A 12,834-nucleotide genomic window follows, 5' to 3' on the forward strand; every position below is an offset into this window, starting at 1 on the left:
CACTAGACTCGACTGCATTGATAGATCCCTACTCTGACATTTTATTTGAACAACAATAGATTTAACCACAAACATTGACATGTGATCTTGTTAACAAATAGGTTGTGGTGAAATTGTTATTGTATCCACAAATCTGATTATAATAATTAGATAGGTCAGGGATCTATGCATTATGGCAATGTTTAATTGTATAGAAACAAAAAGAATTCTGTTCCTACACTACTATTTAGTGTTATATTAATGCGGTGGCATAGCATTACACTACTATTTAGTGTTGTATTAATGTGGTGGCATAGCATTACACTACTATTTAGTGTTGTATTAATGTGGTGGCATAGCATTTTTCACAAATGCAATCTTGTTATGAAATTTGTTGACTTACATTTTGAGTTGGAACATGTATCATCTATTATTAAGATTGTTATAAATCATGTAAGATTTGACTATTTTGTTATACTTATACCAGTTTACAAGATCATAAAGTTTTTTCTTTTAATGTACGAAAATGACAGTTATTTTTGGATAACCAATGTCCTATAAAAACAATGACAAATTACATGTGAAAAGTGACCATAATTTAAGGTACTGCGATAGTATAACAATAAAAGAACAAAAGTTCAAACTATATAAATTGAATTATATATCTGCAGAAAAGCAGCAGATAGAATAAAAACTAATCTGTTCATGTAATTTCTTGTATATTCTTGATATATCATACATGTACTCGTAAGGTTCATTAATTTCCCCCAAATCTGATATCCCTTTTTCCTGGTTTCCATATGTAAAATACTGCAAAACATAATCGCCGAAATGTAGACCAGAAAATTGAATGCACCAGGTTTACAGATATAAATCTTTTTTAATGTATCATCTTTAGTATAACCATCATGACCACATTTACAATCGTCTGTTGGGCAAGGGAAAAAGTTGGACAAAAATCATGCTTTTTGTATTTTTGCTGAACAATATTTGTTGAAATTTCATAAAACAAAATAAAAATCGACAAGCTATTATTTTTTGGCAATGAAAATAATTTTTGAGTATTAGAAGAAGATCCAGCATAGCTTTGTCTTTAATTTGCATATTTACATTTGACATAAGTTAGATGTCAGTTTACTTGCAAATGTTTAGCGGGAAAACAAGAAAGGAAAACCTACAAAATGCTTTTGTTCAAAATGTGTTATTTATTTAATGCATGTCTTTGAATTGTTGTTTTTAAACTTACATCGTAAATTGAGTAAATTGTATTATCAACCATTGCATCTTGTTATTATTTCTTCAATTTTACCTCAGACGAATGTATAGTGAAGTATGGTATTACTGTGTATTGTAATTTGTATGATATTAATAATTAATATTCAAAGTAAATTAATCTTGTGTGACAAGTACGAAATTCTTTCTCAAATGTTTCCATTTACTGGTTTCTTTTCTCCATGTTCATATAAATAATGTTTAAAGCTGCTATTAGGGATACTTTGAAAGGAGGAAAATTTTTATCAGAGTCTATTATGTTTCTGAGAAATATATATCACTGAAGTATTTAAAAAAGAAAGATGAAGCAAAACAATCGGAAGTAAATATCTAGAGCATATATATGAATTGAAAGTTAAGAAATTTAGTCCTGACAAGTTCATACATGTGAACTCTCCCACTTTTAGCGGGCGACTCCCACTTTCTGCAGCCATATTTTCAAAGACTTTTCTTGAAATAAGGGGTATTTTCACAAATTAAAAAAATCTCTCTATTTTTGATGTCAAAACTTTCTTCTTTGTTTATTGCTAATTCTAAAATCTCCCTCTCTTTGAAAAAAATCTCCCACTTGATCATAAAAAAAAGTTCACATGTATGCAAGTTATCTCGGATGCCCATCATGCATTCTTTAGCACCGAAGTTTAACCATTGACTTTCCATAAGATAGCCACATTTGAAGTCTGCATATTACCACTGGCACGTTGACCCCTTGAAATTGTTCGTTTTCTAAACAGTATATAACTGGTTTTAATACTAAATGAGACTGCTAAGTCAATGCAATAAATATTTTATAATATTAAGTTGGTTCTCTCACAGACATTTTTACAACCACTGATTATTAATTGAAAGAATGGTGGAAATAGGCATCAACCTTTCATCACAGTCAAGCTGATATAAATATATTTTATTTTGGTTGTTTATTCCACCAGTACAATGGTTTAACTTTCTCATCAATTTATGTATTATTATATATATTATTGATTAAATACAATGTTACATAAATTCAGAAAAATGTTGCCATGAAATTTCTTTATAAGATGATGTGACATTTCAGTCTGTAGAATCTTGCCTCGCTTCTAGTCCCTTTTTCCAGATATTTTTATACTTCACAACAGCAAGCGTTTTGTAGCAGCTCCATATTTTACTTCACTTAGGTTGCCCTGTACTTCACCTCAGTGCTGTTACGTTCTTCTGATCATTTAGGATCATTGATTCCAGCACATGAAGTGTTGAATACTGCTTGAACATACTCGAACAAACCAAGTCTGTAATGTACTTTTGTTGTTAGGAATGGTTCAGAGGGAGATTTTTTCTAGGTTTTTACACTGTAATAGCTGACTGTCCAAGCACGATCTACTTTTCTCAGTGCTGAATAGTAAACTGTACATTTTTTTTTATAAAAATCAGTCATTATGACCTTCACCTTTGACCTTTGTCAAATGAATAGGAACATTAGGCATGGTCATAAGAACTTAATTATTAATACACATCGGCATTTCCAAAATACTGACTAGAAATTGTTTTACTCTGGTGTTTCAACCCCATAAAATTAAAGTTAACAATATACAAATGTAATTCATTATACTGACTGAATTTTTCTGTTAAATATGTACAATCATTTTTACTTTAGCAGATTTTGTGATTACATAAAATTTCAAAATCAAGTCTTTTTTATGTGCCTTTTTATGACTTGAAGATAGATATTTACTGAGGGTATTCTGCATGTTTAAATCTTATTCCGTTTCTTTCCTAACATAATATTAAACAAAACTCCATAAGGCGATATAAATGTCTGTGGTGTCTCGGACTATATACTTGCATGCATATTCACACTTCTAATGAATAGAGGAATTCTTTGATAATAATCATTAACAGTAGTAAATGGAAAAAAATATTCGCTGCATGTATCATGACTAACTAATCAATTATTATCATTAATCAAGCTACTTTCATAATTATGTCGTCTGTCATATACTCTAAAAGCACGTGACAAAATGTAGCGTTTAGCAAAATTGAATTTATTTAAATATGTTAACAGCAATTAAACAGAATTGAATAGTATTTATTCCTTTTTGGAAAATCGAAGTTTCGTTAGCAACATTTATAACAATTACGGCACATTTATATAGATGTATCTCTTTTCTTCCATTTCTATTTACCCAGTCATTATATATACATCCTTAATCATCGACTGTGGCGATTCTTTTGAAAGGAATCTGTGTAAAACTTTATGTTAACCCAGGGTCTTTCAATTAGATTTGAAAGACCCTGGTTAACCATTAACTTAAAAATAAGTATACACACGAAGTAGGAACTGTTACACGAAGGATGGAGTTCTTATGATAACTTGTCAGGAGATCTTGAGATAATTGTCACAGAGTTCGTCGGAAAACTTTTGTATATTCTACAAAAACACTCGTCAAAAATGGTAATTTTTATATTTAAAAAGCGGGTTTTAGGTGCTAAATTAAACTTTAATGATTTAGTTTGCATTACATCTAGTAATTCATGGGACAATTTTCATCGCCTCTTGGTTTTGAGTAAATTTCCAATTTATTTGCCAATTCGCACGTATTGACCTCATATTTCTGGTCTTGGTCCTTGCCATTCATAATTACCTAATTATAATGGACAGTTGCAAACATAGGGCCCCGGCTAACAAACCCGATTTTTCAGATGTCCTGGAGTTCTTGTCTGCACAACAATGCGGATACATAATGTTCGTTTTGAATGCATTTTAGCTCAAGAGATATTACTTCTTAAACCCGTTTCTTGTGCCATGTTTCATTTAATAGTATTTTTGACCGACAGGTTTCCGCGTGGCAAGGTGGCAAGACTATAAGCTAGTGCAATGATTTGTTCATTTTGTGAAGAAACTTGGCGAATTTTGGATAACATAACGTTTCCCGGGGACATTTGTGACCTACCCATTGGTCCGGATTTGTTGCCTTTGGTAATTGCAAAAACTCAAGAAAATAATAAGAACATGGGGCTTATCCAATAAAATTTTAATCAGTTGCCGTCGTCAGGTGGGTGTGAGACATTACTATATGATATGTGTAGTATTCTATATGTACGATCGGGCACCTTAGTAGAACTACCGATATTCCATAAAATAGATGGGTACGTAGCTTCCTCACAAGAAATAATCCAAAGTTCCTGTGGGGATTCGGATCAACAACGGTGAGGGACTATTCTAAAAGTGGTTTTATCAACGACCTTAACCTCCAATCCTTATTTGGGCGTAACATTCCCTCGATTAGTGATTGACGATTTTGTTAATCATTCTTTTTCATTCAAAGACATTTTTTAAACAAACAAGAATGTTTGCTCGGTGAATTGAGTCGTATATATCGTCCGCAAATTTGCAATGCTATCTTTGTCTCGAACAAATAAATATAATTTTCAATAATGTATAAATGGAGAAAACTAATGCTTAACAATCAACAAAAAACATAAGGATTGAAGTGTGCATAGCAGATCAAGGGAGATAACTAAAATAGCATTACCATTTACCTCCCTTTAGTTAAAAGATAATTTCAATACATGTATGCAGGATACTTTTATGCTAATATGATACTGAATTAGTTAGTACTCAACATTACACGGTACACAAATTATAAAGAGTCCATGTTCACATAAACAGAAAGGTAACCATGGGCTTTAGTTATGCAATCATGTTTAGATAAATCATGTAATGTTTCTATACTTTTGCAAAATGTGAATGTGTAATGATAGAAATGAGCTATGTAAACTAGCATTTTATTACAAACATGCTATGACTGTTTGAACTTAAATAATGGTCAATGATAAATCAAAATATAGTTTTGATATTGATTTTTCTTCTAAAATATGTTCATCCTGAGCACTGAACTGAGGCTCAATAAATATTTTGTCCGTTGACATACTTGAATATGACTATGAAAAGTTGAACAGCTCTACAGTATATATCTAATAACTGCTGATTTAGACAAAAGAAAATGCAACATTTTTAAGAACCGTTTTCTAGCTTGTTTTCATATGCTCAAAAATATCATATAAAATATATCTTGAATCAAAATTTGGCATTCGTAACATTATGTCAATCCATTTATTCTATCTTGATGAGAATATGTGTCACTATTTTGATATATATGTCACAGGGTAGAATTTATAATAGAAACTCGTGGCGTTGGTTCGTCAATTTAATATAATACCAAGATAATACCACAGCGTCTCAATACAAAAAGTAAATAACTTAATAATAAGTTATTTCCTATCAAAAATTAAATTAAATTAATGTAAGTACAACTTAGTATCTAAACTCGTAAGAGAATAAAGTCAAAGTGAAGTGGAGAAGGAAAGTTCGCGGGAATTTTGAAGAAAGAAAATGTTAAAAACCAATTTAAAACTTTCTCTCAAAACTCTTTCATACAACGTACAAAACGATTGGACATACAAAAACAGTTCACAAAATTGCACGAGATACAGACATAGTTGAATTGTTTCGGCTGTTTCAGTGAATTTCCGCTAATAAGCGTACATTGCGGAACCATCCGATACAATACAATAGCAGACGATAACAGACGCCACGGAGACAAACGATAATCGACGCATGCGCGGACATTAAGGTTACTTTTCCCGCGACTAAATGACGAATAGTGCACGGCAAAATTGATATAATGAATAAAACGACCGATGATATATAAGTACCATATTACGACATATTACGACTGTGCTTTTTGTTATTTATTAATAAAATATGTGTATGTTATTGTTTTTATTGTAAACAATGTAAAATATTTCCTAATAAGAATTGAATTTAAAAGAGCATGACTTTTTTGTTATGTTCATCATTTAAGTATACACGTGAACCGCAGTTGAAGAAACAATGTTCATTGTGTTATTTGGTAAAGCCTGCAAGATATACAAATAGAACATATTCAACACAAAAAAATATTTGCTCACATCTTAGTTTATCATTTTTGCCATTTTGAATATATAATACATAGAAGCTAGACAATTCATTAACATACTGAAATAAAAATAGATCTATTTAAGAAATATATTTTTATTATTTGTAATATTGTCATCTTGAAAAAAAAAATATTATAAAGTATCTCTCGACCTCGACTAGAATAAATAAACGGCAATTTGACACCTTCAATGTTTACATTGTTTGGTTCCCTTCTTTATCTTTGTCTTCCTGAGCAGCAGTTTCCTATATATTCTTATTCGTCAGCAGGTTAGTATCTGCCTGAATTGGGAATAAAGCGTTTGAGAGATCTAACGTATAAAAGCGTCTGGTAAGGCTGATTGAAATAAGGAATAAAAAAACAGGTTAATATAATTTATTTTGTGCGGTGCTATACTTTCTTTTTATTGATCATGCATATGACACGGTATATTGTACGGTATATTGTACAGCCAAGTTATTTTTAAACAGTTTATGGTCGTTTTAATCTAACCATACAGTAAAGTTCGTACTCAACTCGGCCCTATACCAACTCGGCACGGGTCAACTCGGCACAGGTCGACTCGGCCCACTTTAAAAAAAAAACAAAACAAAAAATTACTTGATCGTTATCAAGGCAAGCTGTTTAAAATGAAAAATAAGTGATATCTGGTGTATCATTGTAATATGAAATTAGGCAAAGGGAAGTCTGTAAAAATTTATCCTTTCATTTTTCCGTTTTAAACAGTTAAAGGTGTATTATATGTACCTGCTTCCGTTTTCACTTGGAACACTTGACGATTATTATTAGTCCAAAAAGTTGAGATTTGTTCTGTTATCGGAATACACCGCCTTTTATCATTGACTCATGAGTTACATTGTAAATGGTGGCGCCTAACTAGAAATGACACTAAAAAAATTTCATTGATAGGTATAGAATTCTATATATTTTTTAATTGTTTTTTATTTGATTTTCTTTTAAATATACGAGTGTAGTCTTTAGCTGGGCAAGCCAAAGCACGGGCCGCTTTGCGGGCCTGGACTTTAACTTCCCCGTATAATTGTAGATTGTACTTCTGCAGAATTAATGTATATATTAAGGTAGTGGATAGCCGTATGGCACTTTTCAAAATTTTAAGAAAGTTGAAAATGCATATGTTATTTTTAAACTTTAATCGAGGATTTTAACCAAGAAACAGCAATTATCTTATTTTTACTAAAAAGGACAGGGATTTTTTTTGGCTTATTTTATAGCCGTTATTAGGTCATATTCTCAATTTAATATTTAAAATAGTGTACTATTTTTCCAATCCACAGGAAAAAATTCCCAATAGAAAGTTACAAAATAAAAATATTGAATAAAAGATTCTAAAATCTTTGCAAATAAGGTCTTGTTCACTGTAATAGTGCTTAAATGTTTGAAGATGCCATCATAGACAGTAATTGTTTGCATCCATTTAATCACTGCAAAATTTCAGTCATGTGTTTTCCCAATTTTAAACAAAACACTGCTGAAATTCCCAATTCCAGGGGTATGGGTCATGCACATGCTCCCAAAATCCTGAAAAAAATCCCTGAAGGAGGACATTAACTTTGTGTTTCTGTTCTGTAGATAAGGACTTACTGATTTTCATTGTGACAGTTGGTTGATGGGTTAAACCAATATCTCTAATTAAAGTAAATAGACTTAAGCAAAACTTTTAAAGCACACAGTCCTGTCAACAGCGCCTATTTTTTAAAAGGTTATCATCCCACCAAAAGTAATTTTATGAATGAAAACTTGTTCATAATTTGTAAAATGCAAATTTGAGCTAAACAGATCCATTTTATTTATTTAAAAAAAAAAACAAGAACAAAAACAACAACATAGAATGTTAAAAGTCTATAGTTGTATGTGTCTCACATATGACTGAAACTTTGTGAGAAGCACTGACAGCTGGCCACTTCCTTTTATAAAGATGTCAAATCCTTGGAACTCTAGGACAGAATATGCATGTATTACAATGTAGTACATTTGGGAAAAGGGTTTCATGAAATGTGAACCTCTCTTTAGACACAGTGATTCCTACTATTTCTGCTTTATCATATTTTATCTTTTTAAAGAAGATATTAAGAAAAAGACATACAATGGCATAATTTTGCCAATAATTAAACAAATATTGAATCTATTACATTTTATTTTTGTTACAGTTCTTAAGACCTTTTTTTATCCAATGATAAGGAGCTCAAACCCCCATTCCAGGAAAAGGAAAACGTTTCATTAAAACAGATTAGTTGTGGAGATACATTTTATAATTCTAAATGATAGTGGTCCATCACTCCCCTCCAAAGTGAAGTACTTCCAGCCAAATTTTAAAAACCATCACACTTTTGAAAATACTTGTGTTAACTTATTGTTATTCTCAATTTAGCTATTATTACTGTAACTCAAATACAAATACAAGTATAAACAGAAGAAATTGCCATATATAATTTCATTTTAATAAAATTTTCGGGGACAATGTCAATTTTGGCGATTGTACTGGGGACAGTTTTTCCAGCCAAATGAAAATTCACAAGATTCTTGTTGCTCTTTAAATGATCAATTGATAATCCTTACATAATTCTACCCATTAACCAATTGCTTGGATTATCACAATTCTTAAACAGTCCCAGATGTGCTACATGATATTATATGATAAACCGAGTTAGGCCCGTATATTTTATAGATATGGATTTGTTATCTCTAGACCAGCATGAGATGTACCTGGGAAGAAAGTTTTGTGAGGGATGACAATTAGGTATTCAGGCATTCCATGTAGATCTGATGAAAGGATGACTTGATCTTGACATACCACCAACAACTTGGCAATGAATACCTGAGGACGTGGTAACGGTAATGAAATTTTATATTTTATGTTTGCCTTTTATATTATTTGATCAAGGCCAAGTCTTTAGTTACTTTTATTTTATCACTTTCTTGTCGATTTAAATGTATTAAAAAATTGTTCATTCAGTGTGGATTGGTTAAGAAAACTGTCACCATACTGAAAGATTCAAATCTCTGATACCACGTTAACCCATGGTAGGAAAAGAAACTTAATGTTAATTCATTCCCTTGGGCCCCTCAACTGCTGTAGATATATTTGTTAAAAAAAGTATTTATATTAATTAACATTATCTTTTATTTCCCAGTTTTTTAATGGGGAGGCAAGTGGGTTGTCCAAAAATAAGTTGTTTGCAAGATCTTTTTGTGTGAAAAATCATTTAACAGAAACAAGACAGTTCATGTGAAGGAGGTAACATAGGGAGTATTTTGAATCTACAGTTGCAACCTCTGTTAAATAATAACTTCATCAAAGCAACATTACCTCTTACTAGAGTATGACCTCTCACAAGAGTATGACCTCTCACTAGAGTATAACCTCTCACAAGAGTATTACCTCTCACTAGAGTATTACCTCTCACTAGAGTATTACCTCTCACTAGAGTATGACCTCTTATTAGAGTATTGCCTCTGCTAGAGTTATGAACCTCTCCACTAGGGGAGTTATAACCTTCTTCACTAGAGTATAAACCTTCTCCACCTAGGGGAGTATAACTTCTCCCACTAGAGGTTTATTAACCTCTCACCTAGAGTAAACTTCACTAGAGTATGACCTCTTACAAGAGTTATGGGACATCACACTAGAGGTATTAAAATCTCACTGGAGTATAACCCTCTCCCCCAAAAAATGGTATTATCCCTTCACAAGAGTATTAACCTCTCACCAGCAGGGTATTAACCCTCTACTTTTAAGGTATAAACCTTTTCTCACCTAAGAGTATAAACCTCTCACTAGAGAATTTACCTCTTCACTAGAGTATTACCTTCTCACTTAGGAGTATTTACCTCCTCGCTTAGGAGGCTTTTATGACATCTCACTAGGATTATTACCTCTCCACCTAGAGTAGAACCTTACCTCACTAGAAGGTATGAACCTCCTATAAGGAGTATAACCTCTCACTAGGTTATATACCTCTCACCTAGAAAATTACCTCTCACTAGGAGTTATTACCTCACACTAGAAATTATTTATCTCCCGCCACTATAAAACCTCTCAATAGGGTATTACCTCTCACAAAGAGTATGACGTCTCACTAGGAGTATAACCTTCTCCACTAGAGTATAAACCTCTCACTAAGTATGATTTACCTCTCACTAGAAGAATTAACCTCTCACTGGAGTATTACCTCACACCTAGGAATTATCTCACACTTATAACCTCTCAATGGAGTATTACCTCTCACTAGAGTATAACCTCTCACTAGAGTATAACCTCTCACTAGATTATAACCTCTCACTAGTATATTACCTCTCACTAGAGAATTACCTCTCACTAGAGTATTACCTCACACTAGAATATTATCTCACACTATAACCTCTCAATGGAGTATTACCTCTCACTAGAGTATAACCTCTCACTAGAGTATAACCTCTCACTAGAGTATTACCTCTCACTAGAGAATTACCTCTCACTAGAGTATTACCTCACACTAGACTATATCTCACACTATAACCTCTCAGCAACAACCAAACCCTTCGTCTCTTTAAGAGAGACCCATGATTTTGAAAAAAAAAGTGATCACTTATAGGGAAGGAAAGATATAAATGACCAGATATATTATATATTGGTAGTTATAATTTTGAAATGGAATTCTGGGGATCCTGTGTTTAAACTTGTCCTAATAATGCCACATATTTTTCCTCACCAAGGACCTCCACCAAATGACATATAGATATCTAGCCTGTGATATGTGGATACAGCCAGTAAAAACAGGCTATTTCCCTCTCCTTTTAGGAGTCAAAAGGTCGGACCAATTTTAGGTATGGGCTGGTAGAAATAAATTTAAGAGTGAGTGCAATAATGTCGAGTGATAATATAAGTGTAGTAGGATTAAAGCAGAAATATAATTCACACCTCCATACAAAGGGCAATAGTGAGTGGATGAAGTAAGCAGTCTGTTATAATAGCAGGGAATGAAGTATAAGAATATGTAAAAAGCATGTTTATTGTCATACATGTGTGTAACGATGTGTAAATAAGAAGTAATATTATATAATCTATGCTCTATTGCTTCGAGTTGAGTTAACGGCTAAGTTTCAAATGAGAGAGTGACACCATCAAAATGCTCCTCAGTCGTTGTACGAGGTGAGGTTAGAACCAACCGGCCGGTGCTGGAGCGACCAAGGGAACGATGGATTTGCCATCCAAGTCTTCCAATGCCAGAATATTGGCCTAAGTGGAACCAGAAACAATTATGGACTTAACAGTGAGTACAGGTCCCCATAGTGAGATTGAGATATATCTGATTGTTGAGATTCTGAATACTGACTGAAGATAAGTTATGTGATCATTTTGTTGAAATTTGTGTTACTTATCGAGATGATGTAAATAAATAAAGGGGTTGTTATGATATAGGTTACAATTTAGTAGTTTGTGAAAATCTAACATGGAAAGGCTAAGTTACAGTAAGGCGAATAGAAGAAAACAGTTAAGTCTATATGGTGTTAAACGAAAGTGTGAGTATACATTTCAGGAAGTGATGAAATAGAACCAAAATGAATCTGTGACGGAGACGGAATAAACCACGAATTGAATCATTAAATGAAATTATAAAAGTAATGTTGTTGAATGTTAAGTACGAAATTCATAAATAAGGGCGTAATACGAAGAAGATGAATAGAATTCGGTATTAAATATACTAACGGAGCGAATGCGCCACGTCGAGTTGTTTCGACCGTGTAGTATGGAACAGTTATAAGTAGAGCAGACCTGAGGTGTGTGGATGTGATTATAGGTGCCCAGAGGAATAATCAGACAGATTGATTGGACGTGTCATTAATATATAAGATGAGAACAGTGGGAGATCATAGATACATAGTGATTGATACCACACATTGAATGATTGACCATACAGAGAAAGAGAATGGGTAGCCGCAAGGAAGGATTAGATGGGAGTCTACAGACCCACATGGCTCGCAAGCAAGCACTTTGGTAAGATCTCAGTAAAGGAGGGGAAGGAAGAAGAAAACGCGTAACGAGAGGGAGACCGAGATGAGCGTGATCCGTCATATGGCCCGAGGCAGATTTTGGGTTTGGGGTGATGTTGTGGGAAGCAGTCGTGTTAGAAATGAATATATATCTCAATAATGATAGGTGATTTAATTACTATGGAGACAAAAGATCACGTGGTGATAAGTAGCGTGCGTAGGCGTGGGATGGGGAACACATGTGGATAGTCAACGATCGAAGTGCATACGGCCTCTGGGTAACGGAAATATGAGGAGGTCTCCGAGTAAGAGACCACTCCCAAACCGAGTGATTCTATCTGAGGCCCGGATAAGAAGATGCCCAGACTGAAGCTATTAATGAGGGATTATGATTAATGTCAAATAGAATATGTAACATTTTAAGAGACTAATCATAGTGGATATAGTATAATTGCGGTTACCCAGACCTCAAAAAAATTTATTATGGCCCGCCCTAAGTATGGAATGTGTCGGGATGTGAAGTATGTAAGATATATTACTTCATTCTTTATAATCTGGAAAGGATATCTGCTATATATTGCAATAACGATAGTAGGTAGACAGCGTTCAATCAAGTGATGATGTGATGATTGTGTGC

The sequence above is a fragment of the Ruditapes philippinarum genome, unplaced genomic scaffold (genome assembly GCF_026571515.1).
Source record: "Ruditapes philippinarum isolate M1 unplaced genomic scaffold, ASM2657151v2 ctg6491_1_1_1_1, whole genome shotgun sequence".
NCBI lineage: Eukaryota > Metazoa > Mollusca > Bivalvia > Venerida > Veneridae > Ruditapes > Ruditapes philippinarum.